Genomic DNA, 11,567 nt, shown 5'->3' with positions numbered 1-11,567 from the left:
TGGTGAACATCTGCTCCAGTGGCTTTATAGAGGGGAGTGGAGATTTCCCCCAGCTGTATGAATCTGGGTTTCATGATTCTTGGGCAGAGGCTCATGGTGAGGCAGGCTGAGGTGGACAACTTGGGGACAAGCCAGCCCACGTGGGACATCATCCATTCCCCACAGAGTGAGCTCAGAGAACATCTTGTGAGCTCAAGGGAGAACCAGCCACAGCAGTTCGGGACCAGCGTCCCTGACGAGGTATGGCCAGCAAATGTGGGGAAAGCAAGAGCTTTCTGCCCAAATCCAGCCACAAACCCAACATCTGTTTGAAATCGGGACGAGCTCAGCTAACGGTTGAGCTGATGCTCGTCCCCATTTCCTCCAGTGCAAGGAGAAAAGAAGCAGCCGGGTGAGAGAGAGGGGTTTGGGCTCCCCAGATTCTGTCTGCTGATATCCCAGCTGCTCCCCAGGTTGATTCTCCCTCCGTTCACCCAGAAAATTTCCATTTCCCATTTGCCCATTGTTGCTTGCAAACCCTCCAGGTTCCCTGGCCCGTTGCCCGTGGCAGAGCAAAAATCCCTGTCACGGGTGTCCCATGTGGTGCCACCCAATGCCAGAGCAGCCGCTGCATCAGCCGCCCACCCGAAATCCCTTTTACAAACCCTCTAACGCAAACCAACTGCGGCAGAAGAAACAAATGAAAACAATTTAATGGGGCGATGGATGTTCGGGCCCTTTGTTTGCGCTGGCTGTTAACACCAGAGGAGATGAGGGATGGAAGCAGTTGAAATGTGTATCTACTTTGGCCCGTGGAAAGTGTGACGGATGCGCCGGCAGGCCAATGGCTGAGGATGCTGGGGTGTGCGTGGGTGTGAAAGGAATGCTTGCTGCAAGAAAAGATTAAAAAAAAAAAAGAAGAAGAAAGAGCCTTATCAATGGTGTTTGGGTCCAAAGTGTGTGTATTCCTTAGAGAAAGGATTTCCTCTATCGCCAGGGATGATGTTTTCCCTGCAGTGTGAGACTTTGAGGTTTCTGAAGCTTCATTTTAGGGGTGCTGGCTTTGGGCTGGTGCTGCAGGCGTGGATTTAACCCCTCAAAATGCTCGTGCAGGGCACCGAGCATGGCCAGTGGCCACAGGCGACTGTCGTCAGCTCCTCAAGGGAACCTCCTGGGAAATGTGTTTTATTTTTGCAGTGGTGCTTATAAGGCAAAGGGGAGGATAAAACCAAGGCCCCACCTCGCTGCTGAGCAGCACATCCCCGCCAGGACCAGTGTCACTGCAGTGCTGGCTCTCTCCATGGTTCCTCCCCATCCCGTGCTGATGAGTGGAAAGGTGCTGGTCCAGAGCTGAGCAGGGAGCTGGATGTGGGGACTCTTCTCCAACCACTGGCTTCTCCCTCTTCCACAGACCCATGGGGTTTGGGGGGCTCCATGCACCCAGCTCTAAGCCCTGCTCTCTTGGAGGGGCTGGCAGATATTTCCATGGGTTCCAGGAGGCAAATGCCCCACCAGGAAGGCAACCTGAGGAGGGAAGGGCTGGTACATCCTGGGGGGTGTGGGAGGGGAGACCAGCACTGGGAAAATCCTTTTCCAGCAATGGAGGGGCTGGAGCTGTTTGCTTCCCAGTGAGCTGCCATGGCCCCAGCCCTGGGGGATCTCTCTCCAGCTTTGAAGTGGCAATATTTTAATGAATTAAAGAAGTGATTGCAATGAGGTGTTCTCCTCTTCCTTCCCCCTCCCCTTCTATTTATTTGGTGACCTTTTTTAGAGGGAAAGGCAGACTGCTTGCTGGTTAGCTCAGCTGTAGCTTTGCAGGATGGTCTCCTTTTCGATGCAGCAAGCGACAGGCAGCAGTGGGAAAGCCAATATTTTTCAACTGCTTTTTAAAAGGAGTAATTTTTTAATTAGTGAATCCATTCTGGAGAAGTGTTAGAGTTTTACAATGTTGTAGCTGTTCTTGGTGTCTTGCCTAGACTTGGATGTTCTGGCCATAAGAAAATATTATTTATGGCATTGCAGCTTGCAGCTCTTTTATATTATAATTTGAGAAAGGAAGTTGCTGTTCCCACCAGTGAACAAAAAAATAGCAGAAACGAGGACTATGGACTTCAGAAGGAGGAAAATAAATAAAAATTAAGAGGCAGAATGGAAACAAACCACTGAGGCAGCCTTGAACCTTTGCACTCCTGAACAAGCTCATCCCAGCATCACTATCAGTTTTGCTGGATGCTGTAGCCAGACCCCTGCCCAAATGGCAAGGCCAGAGCAGCAGTGACCCCCTCAGCTCTCCCCTGCTCAGTGTTACATGTGTTCCTAAACATTTGTGGATCAGGCTTTTTATTCATGGGCTAATGCACACTTGTTTGCTCATGCCTTACTCAGCCTAAACTCCTATTGAACTCAATTAAGGCTGTCATCTCCAGGAGCACTCAATGTCATTTTTGCCCAAGTAAGGGATGAGTAACGAGGCTCTGAACAGCCCTTGGAGAATAGCAGCCATTTTGTTGCAGTTTTTGGTCCAGATTTCGTACAAGTTAGCAGCAGGCCAAGGGTGGAAGAATGCGATATGGCTTTATGAATCACACACAATTGCTGAATGCGCTGGATGCTTCAGAGCCTGTCACTTCACGGACTCAAGCATTGGCTGTCTTGTCCCAAAACGCTTGAATACAACCGAGCTGACGATGAAAATTAGAAAAATATGTTTCTAGAAGGAATGGGATGCAAAGAACAGCAGGGTGCTGGGAGGTTTCCTCGCCCTGGTTTATCCCTGGGGGTTTTGGGTACCGTGGCACAGGCCTGTGGTGTGTGCTGGCCCAGTGGCCAGGGGGACTGGGGCTTTTGCCCCTTTTGGGCTGCAGTTCCTGATGGTCAGGCTGGGTCATGGCCAGGGGTTTGTATGTGATCTGCTCTGCTTGCTGTGGCTTAGCACATTACCACCCATCAGCTCACTCAGAGGAAGTGACCATGGCACAGATCCTGGCTGAATTCCCTTGAGAAATCCCAAAAGAGTGTGGGCTGAAATCCCCATCCTGGGCACCATGGGGTGCGTGTCTGGGACAAACGGGGAATCTGCAGATTGGTGGGATGCAGGGGACTGAGAATGTGTGTGTGTGTGTGTGTGTGTGTGTGTGAGGATGAGGAGAGCGATGAGGGTGTTTGGAGGGGGATGAAGATGTCAGGATGGGAAGGAAGAGGAGGATGAGGGTGAGCACAGAGGGCGATGAAGAGGTGCAGAAGGGGATGAAGCTGTGCACGGGTGACCCTGGCTGGCTGCGGACGGGACAGGACGAGACGGGACAGCAGCACCTGCATGCCCTGGCCAAAGGCCGCATCCCAGGGCCGCATCCGGGGAATGCTGGCGGGAGAAGGAGGAAGAGGAGGAAGGTGAGGAAGGCTCATAGAGGGCGCTCCCATAACCCAGGCCGAGCTGAACTGCAGGGCTGCCCTTTCCCAAAAAATAAAGCTCCCTGTGTAAGGGAAGTCCCGCGTCCCCACTGCCCCGACGGGGAGGTCGGGAGGGTCGAGCGGGAGGAAAGGCCGGGAAGAAGAGGAGGAGGAGGAGGAGGAGGAGGAGGAGGAGGAGGAGGAGGAGGAGGAGGAGGAGGAGGAGGTGGAGAAGGAGGTTAGGGGAGGAGGAGGAGGCCCGGCCCGGCCCCGCCGCCTCCTGATTGACTCCCAACTTTCCGCTCCTCCCTCGCATAAACTTTCCCGTCCCTGCGCCTGGCTCCGTGCGCGGACCGGGAGCCCGCCGCGCTCCCCGCATTCCTGCCGCCCGCCCCGGCCCGGCCCGGCCCCGGCCCCGCTCCGGCCCCGGCCCCGCTCCCGGCACCCGCGGCCGGCCCAGCCCCTCCGGAGCACGGAGCAGGTAAGCGCTCGTCGGGAAGAGACTCCCAACCCCCCTTCCTCCGCCTCCTCCTCCTCCAGCCCCTCCTTCCTCCCGGCCCGCAGCCCTCCGCCTGCCCCGAGCCCCGGCGGATGGCGGCGGGGTCGCACCGGCCCCGCTCGGTGCCTCCCCCCGGGGCTCTCCGCGATGGGCTGTGCGCTGGTGGCGGGGCACGGCCCGGCTCTTTTCGCTCCCCCCGTCGGGTCCCGGGGCTGCCGCCCCGTCGGGGCTGCGCTGCCCCCGCGCCGGTGCCCGCCGGGTCCCCGGGGCAGCATCCCCGGGTGACAAAGGGGCTCTGTGCCCGCACGTCGGGAGCGGTCGGGGCGGGCGCCGCTCGCCGCGGACGGCGACTGCCCGCCCCGGCCGAAGCCCCCCGGGGAAGCGGCGGGGAGGGTCCCGGGTGAGGTGCGGGGTCACCCGCGTGTCACGCTACATGTGTGTCACACGCATGTAGGGGATGATCGTGCACTGACTGTATGCTAAACACTTTGTGCCTCGTCATAGGGGTGCTTTGCTAACAAGGCGGCAATTAGATGTATAATTTTCAGCAGTGTGTCATCTTTATTATTATTATTATTGTTTTATTTTTACACCCTCCTTGGGTTTGGTGTTGTTTTTTTTCCCCTTAACCCCGTTGGGAGGAAAATACGGCCAAGCCCTTGCAGAGCTACCCACCTCCAACCCCCCGAAACTGCTCAGGCCCTGTACAACACATTTGGCTTCTACTGACTGAGAAAAAAAACAGTTTGGGGAGAAACCAGCTGGAAATGATACCAGTGGCCTGGCTGGTGTGGCGGCCACCCTGCAGCTGCTCACTACTGTTGGGTGGTTGGCATGGGGTGGCAGGGGGAAAGGTGAAGGCTGAGATTTTGGGGGGTTTTGGTGCTTTGCAGGGAGCCGGGACAAGCCGGGCTGGGCGATAGTCCCATCAGCGAAGCGATAATCTCCTGTGTCAGGCACGCCGGGGTATTTTGGGCTCCGGCATCCTCGCTCCCCTCCTATCGCTTTACCCCGCGCGGGTACGTGCGTGTCGTGAGTCAGGGCATTGGCAGTGCCCGGCCACCCTGGGGGGCCCTGCCAGCCCGGCTGCCAACCTCCCCCCGGTGCTGGAGCGCTCGTGATGCTGAGTGGAGAGTTGGGGTTTGCCAGGCTGATGCAGCCCTGATGCACCCACTGGCACTGGGGCCTCTGTGGCCTCACAGCCCACAGCCCTTGGGGGTCATTTCCCTCAAGACTGGGGGAAAGAGAGACCGCAAAGCGGCTGAGGGGTGAGGGCTTGCCGAGGTCACTCGGTGGTGAAGCCAGAAGAGAAATGGGTAGGGGGGCTGGGACCCTGGTGACAGGGCAGGTGGTGGTCACTGTGGCAGTGCCCCAGCATTTCCCCACCAGAGAGGATGAGCATGACTGTCCCATGGGGAGAAGGCACTGGATTTGACCCTGTTTGGGTGTTACAGGGTCAGCATTCCCACGGGAAGAGGCTGCAGATGGCTGTGGGGTGAGAGGCTCCTCCTCACAGCTGGGTGACACAGGGGGACATTGCCATCCCCAGGGACCTCGAGCACCCAGCTACCTCCCCACGGTGGGCATGTGGCTGGCACCACACTGGATTTTCTGACAGGAATAACCCTTTGAAAACAGCGGGTCTAGCCACCTTCTATAAATGGCACCCAGGTATTTCAAGGAGTCTTGTCCTGCCCAAGGTGGCTGCAACACTGGGGTGCAGCCCCCGCCAGCTCAGAGTAAGAGGATGTTTCAACCAGGGCATTTTGGACAGCATAACCCTCCAGCAGTCATCCCATATCTAAAATCCCTTTCCTCCAAAGCAGAATCCTCCAGCTCCATCAATAAAAGGGACTTGCATCCATTTGCCATGCCATGCGGTGGCTGTTTATCATGATATCAGAAACAGCATCTCCTCTTAATCGCCGTTTAATCCCCATCTTGCCACCACCAAGTGGGTTGGGAGGCGAGTCCCGGTGGCCCTGGCGCTGTGCCGAAGGAAGGAGCCTTTTCCTGGCGGTGTGTGAGCAGGTCATGGCACTGAGGAGGTGGGGGTGGCAGGAGTAATCAGCTATAATTAATGTATTAAAAAGCAAGTAACCGCGCAGCTCCCATCAAACACACACAGAGCACGAGGCTGGTGGCAGGTGAGCTCGGTGGTGAGACTGGGTGCAGGCATGCAGCAGCCAGAAATGGCATTAAATGGGCAATTTTGGGCTGTTGTTGGGGGGTAAAATATGTTTTCCTGTGTTCGTAACTCTTCTTCTGTCTGTGGGAGTGGGAAATGGAGGGGAAGAAGGGAGAAGTGGCAGCAAAACCCTAACCAGGGGTGCTGCTGGGATTTGTGTGGCAAGAGCCATCCTGAGGCTCTTTGTGAGGTTGGAATCTCTCCATCCATCACTGAACTGGAAGGATGCTTTCCAAAAAATCTCCCATCTCTAGGAGCTTCCCTCTCTCATTAAATCCTTGATGGCTATGGCAAGAGGCTGGCGGGGTGGCCACAGTGTTTACATCACCTTGAGCGCCAGTGGTGGATGGGAATCCACCACCCTTGATTTTGGGAGCTTCCATCCGCGGGGGATTTGCCGAGCGGCCAGGCCGTGCCCTGACCTTCTCAGCTGTTTGTCCAAGGTGATATTTGGGGTGGGGGCCAAGCCCAGGCACCTGCGTGTTGTGGCTGGGGCAGACACCTGAAGCGCATGGGCGTTCGCTGTTGCCACCGTCACGTGGCGACTTATGAAATGTTTTTTTGGAGGGAGGGAGGGAAGGTAATGATGGGGTGAGCCGGCGGGGCCATGCCCCGTGCCCCGCACCAGCCTGCAGCGGGCACGCGGCAGGAGCGGCCCCGGCCGCGCGATAACGCACGTCCGGATCCCGCTGCGGGTCTGGACATGCTGCTGCAGCTCCCACTGCTTCGGGTTTCCCCGCCTGTGAAATGGGAGCGAGGGGCCCCGGGAAAACCTCCTCGTGGTGCCGGTCAGCCGCTGGCCTGGCCGTGGTGGTGGGAGCAGGGCGCCGTGCGGTGCTGGTGCCACTTTGGGCTCCCTGTGCAGCTCGTGGCAGGGTTTCCTGATGAGCCCATGAGGCTGAGCCCTTTGGAGGTGACAGGCCGTGAACCCCACGGTCCCGTTCTTGGGGTCGGTGGCTTTGTGGTGACAGCGTTCACACAGGGCTCCACGCTGGTGCAGCTGTACCTGCGGGCGAAGGATTTGGGGACGCGGTGATCGCACGAGGCACGTCCCATCCTGGCAACACAAATCCCGATGGAACTCGTCCCCCCATCCTGTCCCAAACAGATGTGATGCTCCAACACCCTCAGCGTCCCCCCGTTACGCTGCCATGGGACAACAGCAGCACGGAAACCCAGCGTGCCCACCTCTGCCACCTCCCAGCGGGGCACTGGGTGTGTCGCAGGCTGTGCTGGGTCTCTGCTCTATAAATCCGACCCAGAGCTCACCCTCGGGCACACTCTGCGAGCCGGAGGCACCGAGGTGACCGCGCCGCTCCCGGGAGGCGCTGGCTGCGGGTGGCAGCGAGGTGTGAGTGATGGAGGAGGCTGCTGGATCCCCCTTCCCCCTTTGCCACCGGGGGACCGGGACGGACCCGGAGCGTGTGCTGGCAGAGCTCCCCGGGCTGCGGGGGGTGGCCGGGGAGGGGACAGCGGGGCCGCAGCTAATTTTAGGAGGTGGGCAGAGCCTCAGGGGAAGCAGCCGGCTGGAGGGAGATGTCGCACTCGCACCGCGGTGCCCACGAGCATCCACAGTGAGCGCTGGGTGAGCGTGGCTCTGAGGATGCTGCCGTGGGGCTGGCAACCAGTTTGGTGCTCCGAGGAAGAGCCGTGCCCCGGTGGGCCCGGGGAAACACTCAAGGGCAAAGCCCCGGATTCCCGGGTGGCATTATCCGCTGCTCCGTGCCTCAGTTTCACCGTGACCGTCTCGCCAGCGCTGCCCCGGCGGAGGCAGGAAGGCTGGCCGGGCTCGGGGATCCTCGCCTGTGAGCGCCAAGCCTTATTATTTCCCCACAACTGTCTCCTCCTCGCTCCTCGTAAAATTAGATCCAGCTGTTCACAATAGCCACTAACTTCTCTCCGGAAGATGTTCAAAGTTTACAGACGCGGGTGCGTGGAGGATGGGCTGCCGTTCCCATGCCAGCTCCTCGCCGCCCGCCCTTCCCCCAGAGGCAGGCAGCTCCTGCCTCCCCCCCGCCCGCTTAGGCAATTCGGGTTTAGGAAGAAGCACACCCGCACGCAGGCATGCGAGCTCCCGACCCAACCGAGCGTCGGGTTTTTATTAGCAGGAAGATCTGGGCGCTTCACAGTCCGGGAGAGGTCTGGTCCGAGACCCCGCTTCTCCCTGCCCGGCTTTGTGCTGGCGGATGAGTTGGGCAGGGTTCTGCTTTCTGTGTTTGCCAGCACCTGTGCCCAGCTCTGGCACGAGTTTGGGCTCCAGCTCTTGCATGGGGTGGATGCCGTGTCCCCTTGCAGCCTTGCATGGGTGGCACTGCAGAGTTGTCAGGGTCCAGCTGCGGTGTTTGGACATCAGCGTGCTGGGCAGGGGTCTAACACACTCTGCTGGGCTCCCTGGCACTCTTGGGCCACGCTCCTTGCTGGAGCTCCTTCTTTTACCAAGAATACCGCCTTCATGTATTTTTAGCAATTTTCCTCCCCGAGGATTCCAGAGCAATTTTTCAATCTGCAGGAGCTGGAGTCACTGTGCCCGTCTCCAGCTCTCGGCTCGGGCTGTGGCAGGAGATGCTGGGAGAAGGCGATGAGCTGCCACGGGCTCCCAGCACGCTCCTGGCAAGCACAAGGATTTGCTCACTGGGACTTGTCTGGGGTGATGGCAGTAAAATGGTGCTAAATCAAAATAGCCCTTTCTGGGAATAAGTCACTGATGGGTTTGTTGCAGGGCAGCTTGTACCTCTATTGCAGCTCCTGGAGGACCTCAGCTGGGCACTGCTTCGAGCTGGAGGGCAGGGAGGCATGCCTCTCACAGGGTGCCAGTGGCTAGGTGACAGTGCAGTGCCACATTCCGTGTCAGACTCTGGCAGCCAGGAACATCTCCGTGTCTCGGCTGGGGTGGCAATGCCTGACAGCTCTGCCCGGTGTCTCAGGAGCTGATCCCCCCCAGTCAGTTCTCACACCCCCCAGCCCACGGGGTTTTTCTGGCTGGGAGCTGTGCGGCAGCGGGTGCCACAGGGCGGGCAGTGGGTACAGCTGCTGCCTGGGCAGGCTTGGGTTTCACGGGGGCGGAGGCAGCTGGGGGCAGGTGTGAAATTCATTGCAGCCTTCCTCCTCATTCTCCTCCGCCTCCTCCTCCTCCTCCTCCTCCTCCTCCTCCTCCTCCTCCTCCTCCTCCTCCTTGCCTGGTAGTGTCCCCTGGGAGACGTTTTCCCTGGCCCTGCTGCAATGGCATAAAATGGGGTCAGCAGCACCTGGAGCTCTTCTGTGGAGGCATTTCTCCTCCTAGGAGCAGGACAGAGGCTGCTGGGGTCCCTGGGATGCCCGGCTGGCCCCAGTGGTAGGACACTGTCCCACTGCAGGCGCAGAACTGCCTGACCCAGCTTCCCTGGTGCCCCCTGACACCAGAGACTCTTGGCTTTCCCTTGGGACAAGCTGGGAATCCCCAAGGACTTGGGACTTGTTGGTCACCCTGAGCTCATCTACGGGGGATGTTGAGGAGAAGACATCCTGGGATGGATATATTTTGGCAAATTCAGCAGTCCCCAATGGTTGCTGCGTCCAGCACCGGCCGTGCCATGGGCTACCAGCACTGGGGGTGTCACGGGACAGCATGGGGGTGGCCCATCCCCAGCAGGCAACTCCAACCCTGTTGTTTCCATCCAGCTCGTTTCATAACACAGAGAGCAATTAATGCTCTAAAAGCTTTCTATTTATGCGCTGCTGGGTGAAACGCCCCGTGCTGGCTGGGCAGGGCAGCGTAATTGGGCCAGGGAGGCACGCCGGGTTACAGTGTCCGTCTGTCCTCTGCCCTCGGGTCCTGAGCCTGAAAACTCGAGCAAAACCGGCTCAGGTCCTCCAGAAACCGAAACCCAGCTGTGCCACCCTGCCAGGACTGGAGAAAAGGAGGGGATGGAGGGGTTGGTTTGGATGCCCGTGATTCTGCCATTAGGAGGGAGCTGTGCCCTGGGTTTGCTTCATCCCCTTCCTCCTCTCTACCCCAAATGTTTTTGGAGCAAATCGCTCACGTTTTTTCTTTGTTCATCCACAGCTCCCTGGGATGAGGGGTCTGAGCATCCCTCAGCCTCGCACGGCTGAGCAAGGAGCAGCCACATCCCTGCCAGCTCAGGGCTTTGCTGGGAGCTAGGGGACCCCTTGGAGCTGGGGGGCATGGGGAGCCTGGGGCAGCCCTGGCAGTTCTTCCCACCCTGGTGGGATGCTGCCACGTGGCTTCCTGCGGTTTCCTCACTCCGATTGCTTCCTGAGCCGCCCGCCAAGCCGGAAGGGACAGGAAGTGATACAGGGGAGGAAATTAGTTGGGCTGTCTCACGGGGAGCTGGCCTGGTGCTCTGCCACCAGCTGCGTCCCCAGACTGTGCCAGGGGGACCCGTCAGAGAGGACGTGGCCGGTCGAGAGGTGCAAACCTGGGTGGGAGAGAGCAGGGTGGCCACCCTTTCCTGCACGAGCCAGGGAATCCCTCAGCGCAGCCTGAGAGCTGTTTGGAACAGGAGCACAGTGTAAACAAACCTCCTGCCACCGCCCTCGGCCGCTGCCACCCGCCTGGGTGAGCTCTGCCAGTCCCTGGGACAGCCATGGGCCAGCCAGGATGGTGATTCCGGGCAGGAATGGGGCACGGTGTTCCCAAAGGGTCCCTGGGCAGGGTGCCAGGGGTGTGGGGCTCCTGTGAAGAGCTGCGGGGTCATCCTTGGCAGGGCCAAGAGCATCCCACTCTGTGTGCTGCCGTGGGCACGGCAACGTCTTCTCTGGTGTGTTGTGGTCTTGCTGGTGTCCCCCAGGAGCTCCACAGCTTTTGGGTTTCCTTGCAGGGGCTCTGCAGAGCTGGTGGCCCTGTGACCGTGTGGGCAGCATTCCTCCCGGCCGTGTCACCAGGTGGGGACAGGCAGGAGCAGGGACAGGGCCCCCAGCCAGCGCTCCCCTGCCTGAAATGAGGAAAATCCTCTGCCTGCCTACAAATCAGTGCCAGTGTCAGGGCCCCAGCTGTGCCCTCGCTGAGCCCCAGTGTGCCAGGACACGCAGGAGCTGGGTGCCCAGCTTTGAGGTCTCACAGAGCAGTCCCTGGCAGGGGCTGCACGCTCAGCACCAGGGAGGGTGGGGACTCGTGTCCCCCTCACCTCCAGAGTGTGGGTGCCATCAGTCACGGTGGCAGGGAGGGGGTGACAGCAGCCCCATGCTCCCCCACAGGGCTGGTGCAGGCGGCACCGAGCCGGTGCGGGGCTGAGCTGCTCTGTGCTGATCCTGCCCAGGCTTGTCATGAACTTTTATCCTTTTGCCGTGGGGTCTGGGTGCAGGGGGGAGGGAGAAGGGCTGGATTGCCCTGGGCCCCCTGCACGGGGAGGCGGGATGGAGCCAGGATGCAGCTGGACCCCCCTCCCTGTCTTTGCAGGGTTCTTTGCCTTCGCAGTGTCCCCAGCACCTTTGCAGAGTCTTTTTGTCCCAATGTCCCCTGCCACAGGCTGCCCCAGGTAAGAAGGAGTCCTTGGGGCTGCTCTGCCCCACACC

The sequence above is a fragment of the Lonchura striata genome, chromosome 30 (assembly GCF_046129695.1).
Source record: "Lonchura striata isolate bLonStr1 chromosome 30, bLonStr1.mat, whole genome shotgun sequence".
Lineage (NCBI taxonomy): Eukaryota > Metazoa > Chordata > Aves > Passeriformes > Estrildidae > Lonchura > Lonchura striata.
This window is presented reverse-complemented; position numbering follows the sequence as displayed.